Source organism: Protopterus annectens, chromosome 2.part1, assembly GCF_019279795.1.
Source record: "Protopterus annectens isolate FY-2018-M chromosome 2.part1, PAN1.0, whole genome shotgun sequence".
In the NCBI taxonomy this organism is placed as follows: Eukaryota; Metazoa; Chordata; order Ceratodontiformes; family Protopteridae; genus Protopterus; species Protopterus annectens.
The window spans coordinates 506,226,467-506,242,663 of NC_056729.1; the positions used below are offsets into that span (position 1 = coordinate 506,226,467).

Here is a 16,197-nt window from a genome sequence, read left to right on the forward strand (position 1 = left end):
ATAGGGCACACAGTACACTTAGCGAGACAGATGACATTCCTTGTGTTACAATTTCCTCTCTTAAAATAAATGTGTTTTATTTGGGTCTATATCAGATGATCGAAGTTTCAAAACTTCAAATCTGATATGTTCGGCACCATATGATCGAAGTCTTGAAACTTAGAATCTTTTAACAGAGATCCCTGTACAGTGCAGAAAGGGAAGATTTCCCTTTTCTGCACTGTAGTGCAATATCAGAGTTGGTATATTTAAGTAGCAGGGGAGTGTGGGGGGTGCAGGGGAGCTTGACCTCCTGCTTAGAGCATATAAATGGTTTGTTTTTGTAGGTTGTTGTGTTTTATTACATTTTTGATGTTTCAAGACTTCGATTATATGGTGTCGACCATATCAGATTCAAAGTTTTGAAACTTCGATAATGTAATATAGACCCATTTTATTTATATTGCCCAGTACTATACTGTCCACTTCCAAAATAGCCAAACACTGATTACAAAATCTGCATCTCTTACTGCCCCTGAATATGTTATGTCTGGTAGAGTAATTGTGTGTCAGACTACTTTCAAATCTATTTTTCAGATTTCTTCCTGTTTTAAACACAAAGGTGGGCGTATTACCTACAATACTAAGTACATCACTATCACATTTTAGTATATTTCAGCTACTTGTGATAATGTGTTTAATATTTTGTACATCTAAACTATATTCAAGTATACAAGCTCTTTTAAAAATGTTGTCAATGTCATCATGGTCAGTGGTTAGTCCATTTCCAAGAAGTGGTTTATATTTTACCCCCATTGACTTTTCACATATTGAATAGTATCATGTACTATTCCTCTGGGGTAGCCCCTCTCCATGAACATGTTTCCTATAATTTCTTAATCTTTCACCATGCCATCATACTCGGAGGATATCTGGGCTGCTCTAATGCATTGTCCCCTAACAATGCTTTTCTTCTGTGTGGTTGGATGACAACTATTATATTGTAAATAGTTATTACTATAAGTTGGTTTCCAATACAGAGTGGATCAAAAGCCCAGCTCAGTGTGCGATATGTAAGTATCCAAGAATGGAAGACCTTGTGCATTATACGTGTAAGTGAATTTCAAAAATTTGATTTGCTAGTACTATTTAAGTAATCAATAAATTCTTTGATAGAATCGACATCGCCACTCCACAGAATAAAAAAGTCGTCCAAAAATCGGAAGCGTCTTTTAATATTTTCCATAAATTTACTTGGGAATACATACTTAGTTTCCCAGTCCAACAATACTAAATTGGAAAAATGGGTGCACTAGAGGCACCCATTGCCAGCCCTCTAACCTGCCGGTAATATTCCCCCTCAAAATAAATATAATTGTGATCAAGCACAATAGACATAAAATCAACAATAAGTTGTGTCTTTTCCCAATCGAATCCAGAATAATTCCTCACACTATTCATAAAACTGTCAAGTCCTTTCTTGTGGGGGATACACGTGACTAAGTCTACAACATCAGTCATTAAAAATGTAAGTTTACTGTGCCATAATTGACTAGTAAGTCTACTTAAGAAATCCCATGAATCCTTAAGAATATGATCTACCTTTGTATATACTAATTTTAACCATTTGTCCACAAGTTTACCAAAAGAAAAAGTTTTAGATTTACTGCCTGATACAATGGGGCGGGGGGGAGGAGTTGATTATACTTCTATGTATTTTAGGTATACCTACTATGGTGGCAATAACAGGATTTTCTACTCCCAAATAATTATAAATGTTTTTTTGTAATTCTCCAAGAGGTATTCTTCTAAATAAAAGTCAATTCTTCTATGGGCTATATTAATTTAATTTAAAGATATAATCTCGTAGGTGTCCGTGTTGTTCAAAATATTATACATCCTACTCACATAATCAACCATCTTATATAAAACATTTCCCTCACCTTTATCAGGCTTCATTACTCAAATAGATGGGTTGTTACAAATGTCATTCATAATATCCCATTCTGCTCTAGTTAAATTAAATTTACTATAGTACTATAGCGTTTGTTACTTGTTGCTTTGTATTTATATAAAATGTCAAAAATAACTTTCTCTAAACTAGCAATAGTGGGGTGCAGAGGGGGATTAAAACAACTCTTTTTCTTTATCTCTAATTCATCTCATCCACCTACATAATTGAAATGTACAGCTAGATTTTATTTCAGTTAAAGTGTCCACTAAGTTCAATCCATTGGTGGGCACAAACTTCATTCCCTTTGAAAATAAAGAAAAAAAATGATCTTTGGTAACTATCACTCATGTATAATTATAGATCTTAAAATTCTGATGTGTAAATAACATCCTTACTATTAACTACTTCCTGTATTTCATCTGTTTGTAACTGTCTCTCTGATATCTGTTCGAGTATTGTCATCTTTGTTCCTGTCAAGAATCCCAATGTGCATACCTGTTGTAACGAGGTATTTATGAATTTCTCTTTTGAAAATTTTCATAGGTATTCTTATACTTAGAATTTTTAAAACTATGGTGATCATGTAAATAACCTGTACCCTTAATGGATTTGCCATCATTTGATAGCCTATCATTTTTTTTCTTCCGAGGATATACATCATACATTTTGTATTGTTCTAGATCTCTGTCCATTTTTCTACATTTGTTTCTATATACCTTGTCACATTTCTTATTAACATTGTTAAATTGTGTCTTTTATAGCTCCTCCCACTGGTGGAATAATAGATCATTTCTTATTTGTTCATTTAATTTGTCCACATCACTTATAAGTACACTCAATTTAGCATTGTTTTGCTGGTTCACAAACCTCATAAATTCAAATCTGAATTTATCAAATCAAATTATATTGATTCATGGCTACGTCATCTAAACCAATGCCTAAAAGCTTTTTAAAAAAATGCAGACTCTGTGATACAACTCCAATATTAATACAATGATGAAAGTATGCATTATTCATTTGGATTATTTTTACTTTCTCTAGTTTTTTTCCATACAATAAATTAGTCCCTTAAGAGTATAATAGTCACAATCATGGTCATTAACTTGACCTCTAGCTGTTTCATTGGTTTTGTCAAATACAAAATCAGAAGTTAAAAAAGTTTGAAAATCCACATTTCTCCTTAAATGTTGGTTGTTGTTGTGTCTTTCGGCTTATCCTGATTAGGGGTCGCCACAGTGGAACTCCAGTCTGCTAATGTTTGGTAGTGGATTTTTATGTGCCGAGTTACCAGCCCTGACACACAACCTTCAACGAAGGCACGCCCATTCATGCATGCATCCACACAGAAGACGCTCTAGCTGAGAATCGAACGGGACAACGTCTTGCTGTGAGGCGACAATGCTACCACAGTACCACTACCGCGGGTTCTCCTTAAATGTTGGTAATTGTTAATATTATTGAACCTACCCTTGGGTGGTTCAATTGTAAATGTATTGACAGTACCTAAGAAAAAAAGTAAAAAAAAAAATTAATTTAGGCAGCCTTTTGTAGCACAAGCAAGCCTGGCAGTTGTGCTTGTCCATCAGCAGTCTAGACAGTACTTAATGAATCAATTCAACCTTTCAGGTTACATTCCTTGTAGCACAAGGTGTGAGTGCAGTGATCATAAAGACCAAAGACAGTCACTGTAAAGTTCAAATTCAGGCGGCAGATACATTTACATGGGGGAGGGGTTAGGAATGCCATTTTTCACCCCAGTTTGCTTAGGAATGTCACAATGAATTCACCTCATTATAATAACTCTGTTTATTGCAATAAATGTGTCATTACTGCTTGGCATAGAAGCCAAATACAATATGCGTAAATTATGTAAAATGTTACACTGATGATATTTAATGTAGAATGCACACATGTAGGATGTGCACAATATTTTTGTTGTAAGTATTGATTTCTCACATTTTGAAAGCATGTGCTATGAAGTGTGTAATTAACCTAACACACCATGTTTCACTCAGGTCATGCAACAGCATGCATTTGAGTATATTTACAAACATAAACAATGCATTTCACATAGAAATGCAGTATTCTAACCAAGTAAAGTCACAGACATACAGGCATCTCTTCATTATTTCTACATTCAGTCTTACATTTCCATGCTTGAAATTAACATCTTAATAAGTAAGTTATTCTGTGGCAGTAACAGTTAATCAACATTTAAAATGTTATCCCTTTTGTTCTCTTGGGTTCAATTCCCAGGTGCTACTACTCAATCTTATCAGTGTCTAACTCCCAACATACCAATATGTCAGAAGTCGTATCATTTTTCCTTCAACATCCATGATCATAGCTGACAACATAAAGCATATCAGGGTCTAACATTGGAACATGTCTCTATAGTGTGAGCAACTCACATGGTCAAATGTCACTGCCATTTTTAACACCTTCTCTGCTTATTGATGTACTCATTGCCACTATAACTGGCAAGCCATTGCTGTGCCTCCACTTGTGAAAATGCAGTTGGCAAAGCTGTGCATCTTTGCACATACGTTGTTACATGCAAGATCTGAACTGGACACTGATTCAGACCCATATTTCTGGCTTCAGTGCTACAGACATGACTGGCAATGGTAGAGATGGTGTTACACTTAGAATGTAAAGGTGAGGTGTTGAGGAGTCCAGGATTTTTGTGTCACTCCTTTTAAACTGCTTCAGCCAGAGGCTACTATAGGGGGAATATACTGGGTCTCAGTATAAGTCTGAGGCTTGGAGTATCTTGTGAAGGCTGTCTTTAGTGCAACTGGCATCCCATGCACTGGAAAGCAATGTTGTCACCAGTACAGTGACATGAATAGGTGGAAGAGGGACCTCCTTAGCTGATGGGAGAATGAGTTTAAGATTGCAAACACTCCTCAGTTGTTTATGTATACTGACCATTAACTGGTCTATGACATGGCAGCCAATGCGGTTAGTTCATTATTCTTTCATGTCTATTTTTTTTCTTTTTATGCTGTACAGCTACAGCAGAGATTGCAGTAAACCATAAGGTGTATCAGAAGAGACTAACGTGCCTCAGAGTGGCACAAGGTAACTTGCCTCAGACAGGCATGAGGTAAGTATGCATCTGTTCTGATTGCAAAGCACAGAAATATTCTCAGTCCATCACTGTACATTCTCTGTCCAGACCTCTACGAAGCTCTAACCAAGACCTACTACAAATTTACAAACCCAAGTCTAAATTTGGATGCAACATGTACAGCTATCACCCCACTATTGCCTGGAATAGGCTCCCACTAAAAATCAGGACCCTTACACATCCTAAACAATTTTAGACAGCCACCAAAGAGCACTTAAAAAGTCAGTGGTCCTGCCACTGCACTCTCCCTCCTTAAACATCCCCTACTTCTCATAACGTAATCTACTTTCTGTCCTTAACTTACTCTTCTCACTAGCTTTCTCTAATCTTCCTTGACTACTCTTTCTACTGTCTTCTAAAATCTGTTAAGCAAATCGCCTCAGAGAAAAATTCTATTGTAATTGTCTTGCCTTCATGCAACTACATTATGATAAAACTGGGTTTTTGTAACCCCTTACCCCAAAAACTATACTCATCTTAATGACATATTTATTTTTATACATCTTGAAATAGTTATGCTATACTCCTGATTATCGACACTGTATAACACTGTATTGCTACTTAATGCCTTGTAATAATCCTGTAACATTGCTGTTTAATGCTAATTTATAATGAAAATTGTATAATATGTTGGTGTTTTCACCCCAGACCTCCACTGAAAAAGTGCTCTTTAATTCCGTCGGACAATCCCGGTCTACAAATGTAAAATAAATAAAATAAATAAATAAAATAAATAAATACATATATCATCTTGAACAGCCATACCTTAACTTTTTTATCAGGCCTGCATGCATGCTCCAATGGCTCTTGGTTATTGCATTAGGCAGTGAGTATGTCACATTAATTGTGTGTGGGTTTAACACCCACAAACAGATATCTGATTTTTTTACAGTCTACTATTTATAAGATATTTTAACTTTAATACTACATGGCATTAACAATTCGGTATTTGCAAATGCAATTATTACCTTAGAAAACAAACATCTGATATAGCACAGTGAAATACATTATTCTATTAGTCATCGCATACCATTGTAATAGATTAAATTAATGTCATATTCATGTCTTCCCATCATATCTGGATGTAGCCAAGTTGTACTTACATATTTCTCATATTGTTTTATGTACTGAAATTATGAAGCCATTGATCTAATTATCTCTCTCTTTTTGTCTTCCCACCATGTATCTGTCCTTTTGTTAAACATTGCTGCTAAAACAAACTAAGCATCTGCACAGGGAGGAAGACTGACCACTTGGTATCAGACCGCCATACCTCCACAAATAGTTGTGGTGACACCACCGCAGTCAGCAGAGAGACCCAGCATATCTGGGTCACAACCTGTCAGCATTGCCTCCACAGCTCTTGCACTACCTGCTCCACCTGTGTTAGGTATTTCTGCCCCAGCTGCTGGTGCAGTGGCAACCGGGGGAGCAGTAGTAGTGCAGGTGGAGATTTTGTCATCTACTGACAAGGCTGGAGGAGGGCATACTGGAAAGGGCCTCAGTGCCTAAATTGGGATGATTGAAAATGTCCTGCATCAGATTGCAAAAATGATGCCACATCCAACACTGGCTCAGACAACTGACATGGGAAACAACGATGACAGTTCTGAGAGAGAGGAATAGATTCTTACTCTTCTCAAGCTGGAAATTGATGCAATGCACCTCTGAGCTCCCGTACCTATCCCCATTCATGGTGTCTCCTAACCGTTTGCGTCCATCACCATCCCTGTCTCTTTAATGTATCCTGTTTGCCTCCACCTGCTACCTAACCTATCCTACATATCGGATCCTCTCATTCCTCAGCACCTTTCCCAGAATTCTGCTCTCTGGAAAGAAAAAAAGGGTATCTGCACCCCCTCCCCCGAATTGCTCCCCCATACATAGCACTGCACTTTGCCCATGTGTCATCTTGACAGTGACATACCTGATTTGGCCAAATTGGTTATACAACATTATTCTGTTGTTGTCACCCATTCCTGGTGTGGTGACTCCAAAGTCATGAAATGGTGTCTACCATAATACATTTATGTTGTGAAGAAGTGAGGAGCTATGCTGCTCTCCCACCACCTTCCTGCAAATTTCTGCATCTTTACCCTGGGTCCAACCCCCTGCTTCCCACCCCCATTTTCACTACTGTCCTATCAGCCACTTTTTCACATGTTTAGTCTGGTCAAAAAATAGAATGACACACAACACACATGACCAGAAATGGCTCATGGAAAAGCCTTCACTTTTTGTCCTCAGCATTCATTTGCACAGAGGTTGGCATCACATGGCAATGCTGAGTGATGGTGAATACTGTTCAGCTTCCTATGACAAAAGCTGAAGATGTTAATTTCAGGCACATTAGGCCAGTTAGCTTCATGCAAATGTGCTTAAATCCACTGCATCATGAGAATGTGAGGTACAGGCAAAATAACAGCACTACTATAAACAGTTGCTGTAACAGTTCTTTTGCTGCTGGATGTACTGAACTAGACATTTCTATGGGGCATGTTGAGATAATTCCCTTGTCTATAAACTGATGCTTTTGCATAGTGTCTTTGATTCAATTATAGCTATAGGTCAAATTATTATTTCATGATATTTTATATTTGTATCATAAAGTTAACTGCAAACATCTGCATTTATTTCTATTTTCAAAATTTCATTAACATACCATTTGAACAAGACATCATTTTCAAAATCATTGCAGCCCCAATAGGTAGACGTAGTAAGCCATACTTAACCCTGCTTATGTCTTAATGATGGTGGCATTTTCCTACCACTTCTTGCTCGCTATAGGAAGAACTTTATTGTACAGAGCATCACACCTTAATAATTAGGAAATAAGTAAGAATAGCATGCCATACAGATGGACCATGTCCCACAAAGACACTGATACTATTCCTCTCACCATATGCTTTTATCTCTCGCTGTTTACCCTTTCTGCTTCAGTAGGTTGTCACTGTCCTTCAGTTGTGCTATTTAAAATGTGCAAAGTAGGATTACCTTTGTGGCCTGATGTAATAATGCTCAGAACTATAGACAGATTTTTTGCATATGTTTAAGGGTTTTAATCCAGGCATTAGCAAAGTGTTGATGACTGTTTTTAATATGCTATTTTATGTGTAGCTGTTGTCTACATATTATTATCTATCAACATTATCCTTCTGTTGTCATAAGTTACTTGGTCCCTGCCTCCCTCTTCTCTTGTTGATGTATCTTCTCCCTTCTATGCCATTACTCTTCTACACTTGCACCAAGCGTGGTTGAAGCTAAATGGGAGTACATACCTTATGGCAAAATCTTGCGAGTGTTTGCCTTCAGCTGCATTACTGTGGTGCCCTTCATGCTGCTGTGCTTAGCTGTGTTAAGTCAAGTTAATCTACCTGTCAACAAGCTGAAGAGTTGAATGTACAGCTGACAGTTGTGATGAAGGTAATGAACAGTAACACATACATACATTCTTGTTTTCTGCAATCTCTCATCACATGGGAACATTGTGAAGTAGGAGTCCCTGTGTGCTATGTTTAGATAATATTCAGATCTGTAGATGTCTCTTGCAATGCTCTCAAAGTTTGAATTCAGGTGTATAACCCATTTTGAGTGTTTTGTATGATGTCTTTGGCTGTAAATGTTGTTACATCTTTCCTTAACACATCATTAGCCTGCTGCTGTAGTAATGTGCCTGCTCCCTGTTGTGAAGCCTGGCTTGTATAGATCTTGCATGAATAATTGTGATGAGAAAGCGAACAGTATCACAACACAAATATATGCAGAAAAGATATATGAACTAATGTGTCAGCATGCCTGTACTGTGTATTCCTGTCACCAATCATTTCCCTCTTCTCACCACTTCTGTGTCATTCAGTAAAACTCTTTGAATCACAAATGCTTTTATAAGCCATTTCCCACCAGTAATAACACACTTGGTTGCTCATGTGTTTCATAATACATCTCTAGCATAGATATAAGGATTGACTAACTGCAACCATCCTGAGAAATGTGTAAATCATGACACCTGAAACATGAACATAACACATATCGGGTCCCTATCATTTGATTGAGTTTTCAGAAATTCATACTCCATATGGTCAAGACCATATGATTGAATTTTTGAAAACTCAAAGCTTTTGAATGCAGATCACGGTACAGTGAGATTTGGGAAATTGACCCTTTTCTTCACTGTAGTGTGATCTCAGAGTTGGTATATATAATTTGCAGGGGGTATGGAGATGCAAAAATGTAAAAAAAAGGTAGGTTTTTCTGTTTTTTTTCTGTTTGTGTTTTTGGAAACTCAAACATATGGTCTCATTGATATTTTTTTCAAGTTTCTGAAAAGTCATTCATCCGACATAGGCCCGCACATATCTGATCTGTATTCCATCAGTTTCACACATGCTTGTATATGTATGGTTCTTTGCACGAAAGTCACCACAAAGCACCAGTATGTCTACACCACAATGGTTACACTTACAACTGTGCTACAATGTTGGGTAACCAATTCACACATAATCCAGCACTGTTATTCTGCAGTGTACTGTCCTGTTTAGGAAGTATCTGTTTGTATTGTCAATGCACATTTTACAAACATGAGACAAGACACCTGTGCAATCATCCCAGAATGAAATGGCAGGAATGCATGGTTGATAATCCACTGGTTTACAGTTGTGATTGACTTTGTCATCCCATACTGTGAAACTGGCACATATCCTTCACAATAATGCAATGTATATAAAGGGCAGTATATAAATCGTAGCAGAGAAGTGTGTCATTGTATGGGATCATCACAGTGCTGTTAAGTTGGTCTATCCATACGTATGCCTTTATCTAAACAGCTGTGGTGCACAGTACCAGCTGTTCCAAACAGTGACTTTTTACCAATTCCAAGAGTGTTTTTTCATATCATTAAATTTAGTCATTTCCTGTGGGGCTTATGAGTGATACTGTGCTCTCTGTGTTATATAACTAGATAGGTAGGAGGGTCAACTCTCACTGTAGGAAACTTTTGCATGTGTGTTGGGGCGGGGGTGTAGTGACAAGTAAGTAACATTTCAAAGTCAAATGTGTTGTGTCCACCTCTACTGAAAAGAATACATTCATATGTGTACACAGCTCCCTGTGCACTTTATCCTACTTAAAAAAAAAACATCTTCCCTGATACACACTGAGGAGGTCATCCTGTCAAAAGTGCACTCTCTCCCTTTAAGAGTCAGACATCTCCTGTGGCACTTGTAGCTAATACTGTTCTCTCTACATTATGTCACTAGATAGGTAGGAGGTTCAGTTCTCAACATAAGAAACTAAAGAATTGACAGGCCCAAATCTCCCTTGCAGCCATACCTCTCAACCTCAGAGCCAGAAATCTGGACAAAGCCAAAAATAAAAGTGAGGCAAAGGTCACAAAATAGGGACAATTTTTAAATATTGCTCTTACAAATTTAGAAAGTTGATAGAATAACAGGTTTTGCGTTAGCATTAATTTTATGAAGGGTATGAAGTCTTAAACTCAAATGTCTGTCATTATTTTCTAACTTCAGTCCTTAATGATTTGCCACTAGTTTGCCAGAAAACCACAATTTTATGAAAAATGGACAAAAAATAGGAGGCAAAAATCTGGACATTTTGCAAAAATCTGTACAGTTGAGAGGTATGCTTGCAGCAATAAAATTATGTCATGGCTTCAAAGACTAAAGTATCTCACACTTGTAAAATCAGTGTCATCATGGCACATTCATTCTTCCCAATATCATGTAGCTTCTTTTGTCTCATAGTTAGGTGTTCAAAACCCACATTGGCTGACTGTAAACATTCTCTATCTATCCTAATGCTGTTATACATGAACAACATTAACAAGTGTTATAATGTGCACAATTACAGCAGAAACCTCCCTCAGCCTTTTTATCTCATACAAATTGCAACATATTCATATAGTGTAATGACTTCACATAAGTGGATTCTCATAGCATTTTTAGTGATTCATTCACATGTTTGAAGTCAATGGACTTGTATAGCTTGCTGTTCAATTCCAACCAAGAATAACATTCTATGAATGCACTGACATTGCACAAGCAACACTGCAGAAAGATATTAATTTCAGTTTTTATTTATTTATTATTAATGCAATTAATATACGTGTTTATGTTGTTTACATGCTATTATGGCAGTGTTCACTGTAATGTCTTTTATTTTGATAGCTATTATATAACTGTTTATGATGCACATGTATATAAAAACATGCTTATCTAAGATGTGTCAGTGTAATATATCCCTTATCTATGGCAGTCCAGTGACAAATGTTAAAACATGTCCCTTTCAGATGTGCATGAGAAAGCTGCTATATCGATCCTATCTTGTTTATACACGATGGATTGGAGGATATGAAATACAGTTAGTTATCACACATCCATTCCCTGTGTATACATGTCATATTCAATAACTGCACCGTATGAGAATGACCCCTAATTTATGCATTGTCCTTGCTAGCTAGTATCCCAGTGTGGCATGCTATCAACATTAATATAACATTTACTCCACTTTCTTACAATGTTGCATTGTGTCCCTCTCACATCAATGGTTAACACGTCAGTTTTTTAAGTTATGTACATGGGTAAACAGTTGAAAACAGGATTATTTATTATCTGTAATGAAAAATGTTTCTTTCTATCATCATCACATTTGAATGCATTAACGGAGTACATCTTTTTCCATTTACTCTCCCCTCATAATTATCCCTGCACTGTTCACATTATATTCTGTGTAAATCATCTTAATTACACGGCCACTGAATCTACATGTTTAAAAGTCACTTGCCTTTACTTCATATAAGCTGTCCATGTGTGCTCGCATAATACATTTGCCTACAGGCAAGTATTTTTGTTCACATTCTGTGTTGGTGTTTCCAGCACAATTTCATGACTGCCAGCAGTGTTCCTGGCCACATAATGGTGTTTGGAATTGTATAAATGCAGTGAGCAGAATGAAAAGTCAATTAACTCTGCTGATGATTTTTTTACAATCATGTAGGTTTTCCACAGAGTCTACACTGTTGTTCATAAATCCCAGGGCATATCTTCACTGAAAGTGGCTTTCAGTCATAAAGCCATATTTTGCACTTCAGTGTTAAGTATTAGAATATGAATCAAAGTGCCTGGTGAGAGAACAGAACTTGCATCCTTCTGACCTTACTGCCATTAGTGGCACATGTGAAAGTAACTTTGCCTGTGGCACGAGAGTATATTTAAATATCAAGTCCATGTCCATAAGTATAGATTCTAGTTTATAACCCTGATCCATATCTTAACAAAACAGATACACAAGACACTAACCTAGAACTGTAATTTTTGATATACGCAAAACATAAAAACAATTAAATAAAACTAAATCAATCAGAACCTAGTGGCCTATATTTGTAAACTGCTATTATTAGGTAAGTCACAACAGAGTCCAACCACAGACTGCAATTCAGTTAACTATTTGATATCCTTTTGACTAATGTAGTGACACACCATTTTCTTATTAAGACTTGCTACATATTAAGTATGTAGACAGTATGCTGAAATGTAGGCCGTGTAGATGTGCACCAATTAAGCCTCTAGCACTAATGTAAGAGCTTAGGAGGTACCTGTATCACCCACACAAATGCCTGTAAGCAGTCTTTACAAAGTCAATAAAATATTAGCTGGAAGATGAATGAAGTGTCAGCTGAAGGATTAATTGTTGTGTGGTACGTTTTTCTTAAGTTATTCTGCAAAGATTAATTACTCATGAGCTAAGCTTTACGGGAGCAAAACCACATTTTCCAATTAAAATGTTAATGACTACTTGAAACCCTAAAGTCATCTGTAACATGTTGTACTTTATTTTGTTAAGCTATTTTACTCTTTCATATTGACTTGAGTGATTGCATAGCAACTCTTCTGATACCCTTGTGTAAAGTAGGTGACAGATAGGATATTCCTTCTCCGAGAAGCAGAGAATAATGCAGTTTCTAGTTGCAATCTTTTTCTTTACTTGAAAAGGTAAATTTACTTTGCTGTATAGAGTTCTACTACCCATTGCAGCTCCTATATTTCTAGTGAATCCTCACAAATTACATTCATACTCCTGATACCTTTTTAAAATGGTTGTAAACCTGTTCTTTTCCATGCTGCTATGTTATCTAGAGAGACAGCACTGTATTCCTTGGTTACTTAGTAGTATCAAGTTTTCCTTTCTATTGTGCATGCTTTTTGTGTTGCAAATCACCACAGTGCAACAAAATGGAGCTGAAATCCAGTGGGCCTTTAAAAACATAACCAGAAACTATAAGTCTGTTCAGTAATTGCCTCTTATTTTTCCACTATCAAAATAAGTATATCTGTTGAGAATAGTCTATATCCCACATATTAATGTGTGCGTTGTTCCTCCATAATGACATTTAAACCTCTCCTTGAAATCCTAATTCGAAAATATTCATGTGTTGTCTGATGAAGGAATCATCATAAAGCAGAACACTACGCATAGTTCATAGGTTCATAGGTAGGTACTAGGCTATCAGCCCTGGGGCCTATACAAGCCCAGCCAAAAAGGTACCCTGGCTTTTGCCACCCAAGAAAATTATTTTCCTGTGCCACTGTCGAGAAGAGCCACAGAGGTGATCCCTGAGGTGAATTTCCTATTTCCCATCCAATCATCAAGATTTTTCTTGAAGAGTGCTAATGAGGAGCTTTGTTTGATATAGATAGGCAGTTTATTCCAGAGTATGGGAAGTCTTTGGGACAGGAATATTTCTTGCAGTTAGTCACATGACTTCTTGTTAACATTGTAATATTCAGGACTTAGATCACCATGGCTCATTTCTGTCCTCATGTATCATTAGTGTCTGTCACTGCACTTTTATTGCACTGTGTATAATATAGTGATCTCCACTTTCCAGGAGAAATTGAGCTTTCAGTAACTATTCCCTGGTTTAGACTAGTTATAGTAGTAACAGGCGGTTGTCCCATGTTGCTAGGAACTGTCATACAGCAAGAGTTAGGATATTTTAGTATACTTTTATTTCAATGATTTGCTTCTGTAATGCAAAATCAAAATGCATATCAATATAGCCATATATTCAACCTGGCAGAAAGCACAGTTTATTGTTTCTCACACATTCCATCTGACTAGGAGTGTCCAGATGCTGACCTTTGTTAGGAGGATGAAACTGCATTTCCCAAGGCCCACTCTTGATGTAGGGTGCCTGGTCTGCAACTGATTGATTCTACTTTCCTATACTAGCTGTTGACACATGGTCTGAAGCCTAACACAAAGAGATAAGATGCATAGGCAGACACATTATCCATGTACTAGCAGGCTGGCTACAGAAGAACTGACATATTGATTGCTAATGATTTCTTATCTGTAGTTTGGAATCTGAATAGGGTCATTTCATAGGAGGTTACTAGGCTAACAGCCATTAGAAGCCTAGCCATATTTATCCCAAGTTGCCCGATTGTTGGTGGTTAGATGAGTGATGTTTGCAGAAGTAAGGGCCTATGGTAGTTAATACCAACTTCCTCTGTCCAGGAGTGGCATGGGCACCACCCCAGGAGTGAATTTGCAGTCACCTATCCATTGATCTAGGTTGCATTTGAGGAGGGTTAGAAAATTGTTTGCATCTGAATGGTCTCCATGTATAATTCCATTATTGTTTATTTCTTCACAATCCAGTACTTCTTCAGAAATAAGGCCTTTCCATTCCTCTATGGCGTGTTCTGGTTCTTCCCACTGTGAATCATAAATTTGACGAAGAGGTGCTTCATCTTCAGCAGAATCATACCAAATGGAAATATATGGATGATGCAAAGCTTCATCTATAGATATTCTCTTATCAGGGTCTATTACCAACATACGAGATAACAACTCCCTATCTTGACTTCTTTTTAACTTATGCCCCTCTGATTCTGAAGGAAAAATGCAGTCAGGAAAGAAGTCTTCAAACCTGGCAACTGGATACTTTGGTCTGTTCTCAACATAGTTCCTTCCTGTTGGCTGCAATTTCTTCATACATTTTGGTGAAGGTGTGCCTAGCTGCTCAATTACTTTTAATATCACAACACCTTTCACTACTTCTCCGATTATACACCCCACTGACCAGATATCAACATTTTCTTTGTAGCCCATTCCAAGGACAACCTCTGATGGTCTGTAATACCATGTTACATCATATAGAGTCATCATAAAATTATTGCACATTGTTCTTGCCAACCCAAAATCTAGAGTCTTCAATGTACAGTCTGATTTTTCTACTATATTGCTGGGTTTTAAATCTCGGTAGATGATGTCAGCAGAATGCAGGCTCTTAATATCACGCAGCATCTGATACAGAAGGTATGACATTCGTTTGTGATCTAATTCCGTATGTATGGCTTGGCACAAGTTAGCGTCCGTCAGTTCCATGACTAAGTGCACATCTTGAAATGCTTCTAGTGATTTCTGTGGAATGAATACATTTAATAAACTAAAATATTTTTGTGATTAGCACATTTTAAAAGAACAAACTCTCTATATACCCTCTTGGCATGTGTCTGGTTTTGAAATGGATGACTAAGCTTTTTGAAAGTAACATTTATATTAAGAATGACATCAGATGCAGCACAAACAATTCCCTGGGCCCCAGAACCTATAGGCCTTAACTGCTGCTATCGTTTTAAGACAGTGAAGGTCGGCTGTGCAGCTTGCACACTATAAAACTGACTGTCACATTTACCATCGCCCATGATGTAGTGTCATGTGTTTCACAACAGCTTTCAAAGTTCCACAAAAAATGAGCAGTTGTCATATGGGAACAGTACATCAGAAAGCACAACTAAGAGTGAACCTGCCTTTCATGCTAGCTCATCGCATCAGGAAATGAAGAGCCTTTAAAATGAGTGGCTCTACCAGTCATTGAAAATGAAACAAGTTGCCTGGGAAGCTGGGAAATGTCTCTGACTAAGTACGAAGGCAGCGCTCTCACTGGATAACTGCTGCAGATGGCTGCTTCCAGGCAAGGCCATACCCCTTCCCCTGCTGCTGTATGAGTTAGTGTTTTGACTCATAGTTAAGTATATATAGTTAGAAAGGTTCAGAAATGTAGTACAGTTTATATAATTATCTTAGAGAAATAATATGTTCTGTTATT

The 16,197-nt window shown here is 37.2% G+C and overlaps 1 pseudogene; it reads right to left on the reverse strand.

Moving 5' to 3' along the window:
* LOC122794858 overlaps positions 1-15,793 on the reverse strand; it is a 55,542-nt pseudogene extending 39,749 nt beyond the window's left edge.
* Positions 15,794-16,197: the final 404 nt, after the last annotated feature.